The sequence below is a fragment of the Schistocerca cancellata genome, unplaced genomic scaffold, assembly GCF_023864275.1.
Source record: "Schistocerca cancellata isolate TAMUIC-IGC-003103 unplaced genomic scaffold, iqSchCanc2.1 HiC_scaffold_624, whole genome shotgun sequence".
Taxonomy (NCBI): Eukaryota; Metazoa; Arthropoda; class Insecta; order Orthoptera; family Acrididae; genus Schistocerca; species Schistocerca cancellata.
The window spans coordinates 37,501-42,500 of record NW_026046635.1 but is presented as its reverse complement, the minus strand read 5'-3'; the positions used below and the strand labels follow the sequence as shown (position 1 = coordinate 42,500).

The following is a 5,000-nucleotide window of genomic DNA, read 5'->3' as shown; positions in this document are numbered from 1 at the left end:
TTGCGTTTCATGACGAGTTATATCCAATATGCCAAATTCCCGCTGTCCCTATACATGCTGTAAGTCTGTGCACACAATATGAACCACACCTCAGCGAGACACTCCATCACACATTACTCTCTGCCTGTAACAGACACAGATACGATATGTAAGCACCAGCATGGACCAACGTCCGGTGCATCCTCTCCGCCACAGTACACCATCCACACTATGATAACCACACCAGGGGGTCAATTATAAAATAGAATATCCCACCCGTCCAACATCCACAATTGCTCAGATAAGCCACCAACACCCACACATGTCCTACACAGGGGTGCACCCAACACCACCACACTGCCTCCTGTTACGGCACAGAAACAATGGCAGGAATGAATCACACAGGTCTGCCACTCCCTTGCCGCAACCACAGACGCGGCGCGCCTCCAGTCACGAGCGAAAAGCGCATCCTGACGAGACAGAACTGCTGTGACATACTGACGCTGCCTCAGACATTCACTTACAATGATCACTACCAACGAACCTGCCCCCCCCCCCCCCCCCAAACACACTATCTCTTACCATGTTGTGTACTGTAATCCAACCCATTTTGCACCTTAACCTAACCAAATTTGTAACGCAATTTGTACCGCAATGTAACGCAATTTGTACCGCAATGTAACGCAATTTGTACCGCAATGTAACGCAATTTGTAACGCAATTTGTGTCTTAACCTAACCCACGTTGTGCCTTAACCTAACCCACGTTGTGCCTTAACCTAACCCACGTTGTGCCTTAACCTAACACACGTTGTGCCTTAACGTAACCCACGTTGTGCCTTAACGTAACCCACGTTGTGCCTTAACGTAACCCACGTTGTGCCTTAACGTAACCCACGTTGTGCCTTAACGTAACCCACGTTGTGCCTTAACGTAACCCACGTTGTGCCTTAACGTAACCCACGTTGTGCCTTAACGTAACCCACGTTGTGCCTTAACCTAACCCACGTTGTGCCTTAACCTAACCCACGTTGTGCCTTAACCTAACACACGTTGTGCCTTAACGTAACCCACGTTGTGCCTTAACGTAACCCACGTTGTGCCTTAACGTAACCCACGTTGTGCCTTAACGTAACCCACGTTGTGCCTTAACGTAACCCACGTTGTGCCTTAACGTAACCCACGTTGTGCCTTAACGTAACCCACGTTGTGCCTTAACCTAACCCACGTTGTGCCTTAACCTAACCCACGTTGTGCCTTAACTAACCCACGTTGTGCCTTAACCTAACCCACGTTGTGCCTTAACGTAACCCACGTTGTGCCTTAACGTAACCCACGTTGTGCCTTAACGTAACCCACGTTGTGCCTTAACGTAACCCACGTTGTGCCTTAACGTAACCCACGTTGTGCCTTAACGTAACCCACGTTGTGCCTTAACGTAACCCACGTTGTGCCTTAACCTAACCCACGTTGTGCCTTAACCTAACCCACGTTGTGCCTTAACCTAACCCACGTTGTGCCTTAACCTAACCCACGTTGTGCCTTAACCTAACCCACGTTGTGCCTTAACCTAACCCACGTTGTGCCTTAACCTAACCCACGTTGTGCCTTAACCTAACCCACGTTGTGCCTTAACCTAACCCACGTTGTGCCTTAACCTAACCCACGTTGTGCCTTAACCTAACCCACGTTGTGCCTTAACCTAACCCACGTTGTGCCTTAACCTAACCCACGTTGTGCCTTAACCTGCTCTGTAATTGGCATATGACACGTTACATTAATCTAGTGTTGTCTAACCACAACCCTCTGAATATAGTTCGCTACTCGCACCGCCCACCCTCTTGTGTGTCGTTTCATGTTGAACACTTCGCAAGTGTTGCTTACTTTTTACATGCTCCCGCTGTACACTGTAATGTGGACAACTGCAGGATGTACATCGCCCCCCCCCCTCCACCCTGCCTTCGCACGCTGGTCGTTCAGGTGCTTGCGTGTTCAATGCCCTTCGCAGCTGTTCACTGGCATTCGCATGTCGAAGCGCTCAGTCTACGTCGTGGTACGGCCTGTGTCCACTGTCCGCTGATATCGTAAGCTTAATCCTCACATTGTACTGCACATAGGTCCGTATGTACTGAATGATACGCTGTGGCACATGTGTGACCGTACGACTGCGCCCAACAACAGCGAACCATACGGTCCAAATGTTGTGCACTCAGCCACGTGCCGTCTCCCCATAACAGCTACATTGCAGTGTGGTACGCCATAGAGACGTGTGGGAGTAACGGACGCCCTGGATGGCGATCAGCATGAGCCGTCTGTTGATGTAGTGGCGCGTGTATTCAAACGTAGTCGTCTCTTCTCACACAGTGTGATAGCATGGTGCACCGCGTTCCACATCTGCGACATGGTACAGATGCTGGTTGACAGTCGGTCTCGTAATGGACATCGCATACGTAGGGGGCCACCTCCCACGTGTTCTCTAGTCGTGCACATTTTGTTGCGTGTATGTGGGCAGACGTAGTGTGTCGTGACACCTAACAGACAGGTATGCAATAATCGTTGCATTTGCAAACTGGGATGGACGTCTACGTTTGCTGGTGACGTGACGCAACGCAAATGAACAACTGGTAAACCCATTGTGGTGCGGTTGTTGTTGCTGGAGGTAAATCAGTAAGGGCAAATCTGTGTGTGAAGCGATACGCGGCGGTGGCTGGGTGGGACCGTCCCCGGCCGGTGAGGGGGGGCCGCCCGGCGTGCTGGCCGCGCGGTGCGTGGGCGCACGCGCTACAGCCGGCTGGTGGGGGCGCCCAGTGGCAGGCGCGCCGGCCGACGGACGCGGCAGGCGGCGCAGCTGCGCGCCGGGGCACCCTGCGCGCGGCGCCGGGCGGCCAAAGTGGGTCCTCGCGGGCCCGGTGCGAAGCGCGGTGGACATCTGCAGTGTGCTGGTCCGACTGAGGACTGTGTGCGTTGAGGATGCGCCGCCGCCCGGCACTCGGCGCCGCGACGCCGTCTGCTGCTCGGTCGCCCCAGCGGTTCTCGCTGGTGGTTTGTATCGCAGTTGTGCAGACGTGTTGGCACGTGCGCTGTGCTGGGAGAGTTCGCTTCGGCACCCACGTGGGGCCTTTGCCCTTCTGTGGCGCTGGCGTTGGAGCTGCCGGTCACCGTAGGTGGCGCGTGTTGTCTCCCGCCGGCAATGCCACGACAGCACGCTCCCGGGCCTCTGTCGGCAGCGGCAAGCTCAGTTGGGAGCACGGGTGGTCGCACCTAAAGCGTCTACTCGCCTAACTCCGGGCGATTGCGCCTCTCTCGAACCCGACCAAGTACTTAGGACGGCGCTGCGCGCCGCCGGGACCTGAGAGGGTTTCGAGGTGTATTGTGCAGGGGAGCTCAGCCTCCTCCTGTTTGCAGAATAATTGAGCGTGACGCTTGCGTGTTCGCGCGGGCCCCTGGGACACACTCCCGGGCGGCCGGCTGCTCAGCTCTAGTTGACGCAGCTCCCTGGTTGATCCTGCCAGTAGTCATATGCTTGTCTCAAAGATTAAGCCATGCATGTCTCAGTACAAGCCGCATTAAGGTGAAACCGCGAATGGCTCATTAAATCAGTTATGGTTCCTTAGATCGTACCCACGTTACTTGGATAACTGTGGTAATTCTAGAGCTAATACATGCAAACAGAGTCCCGACCAGAGATGGAAGGGACGCTTTTATTAGATCAAAACCAATCGGTCGGCTCGTCCGGTCCGTTTGCCTTGGTGACTCTGAATAACTTTGGGCTGATCGCACGGTCCTCGTACCGGCGACGCATCTTTCAAATGTCTGCCTTATCAACTGTCGATGGTAGGTTCTGCGCCTACCATGGTTGTAACGGGTAACGGGGAATCAGGGTTCGATTCCGGAGAGGGAGCCTGAGAAACGGCTACCACATCCAAGGAAGGCAGCAGGCGCGCAAATTACCCACTCCCGGCACGGGGAGGTAGTGACGAAAAATAACGATACGGGACTCATCCGAGGCCCCGTAATCGGAATGAGTACACTTTAAATCCTTTAACGAGTATCTATTGGAGGGCAAGTCTGGTGCCAGCAGCCGCGGTAATTCCAGCTCCAATAGCGTATATTAAAGTTGTTGCGGTTAAAAAGCTCGTAGTTGGATTTGTGTCCCACGCTGTTGGTTCACCGCCCGTCGGTGTTTAACTGGCATGTATCGTGGGACGTCCTGCCGGTGGGGCGAGCCGAAGGCGTGCGACCGCCTCGTGCGTGTTCGTGCGTCCCGAGGCGGACCCCGTTGAAATCCTACCAAGGTGCTCTTTATTGAGTGTCTGGGTGGGCCGGCACGTTTACTTTGAACAAATTAGAGTGCTTAAAGCAGGCAAGCCCGCCTGAATACTGTGTGCATGGAATAATGGAATAGGACCTCGGTTCTATTTTGTTGGTTTTCGGAACCCGAGGTAATGATTAATAGGGACAGGCGGGGGCATTCGTATTGCGACGTTAGAGGTGAAATTCTTGGATCGTCGCAAGACGAACAGAAGCGAAAGCATTTGCCAAGTATGTTTTCATTAATCAAGAACGAAAGTTAGAGGTTCGAAGGCGATCAGATACCGCCCTAGTTCTAACCATAAACGATGCCAGCCAGCGATCCGCCGCAGTTCCTCCGATGACTCGGCGGGCAGCCTCCGGGAAACCAAAGCTTTTGGGTTCCGGGGGAAGTATGGTTGCAAAGCTGAAACTTAAAGGAATTGACGGAAGGGCACCACCAGGAGTGGAGCCTGCGGCTTAATTTGACTCAACACGGGAAACCTCACCAGGCCCGGACACCGGAAGGATTGACAGATTGATAGCTCTTTCTTGATTCGGTGGGTGGTGGTGCATGGCCGTTCTTAGTTGGTGGAGCGATTTGTCTGGTTAATTCCGATAACGAACGAGACTCTAGCCTGCTAACTAGTCGCGTGACATCCTTCGTGCTGTCAGCGATTACTTTTCTTCTTAGAGGGACAGGCGGCTTCTAGCCGCACGAGATTGAGCAAT

At 53.7% G+C, this 5,000-nt stretch overlaps 1 non-coding gene across 1 annotated transcript in view; it reads left to right on the top strand.

Moving 5' to 3' along the window:
* The first annotated feature begins 3,470 nt into the window (after nucleotides 1-3,470).
* Nucleotides 3,471-5,000, top strand: part of LOC126135343 (small subunit ribosomal RNA) — a 1,909-nt gene continuing 379 nt past the window's right edge. Inside the window, exon 1 of the ribosomal RNA XR_007527881.1 lies at nucleotides 3,471-5,000. This exon is cut by the window's right edge and continues 379 nt beyond it. This is a non-coding gene — a ribosomal RNA (small subunit ribosomal RNA).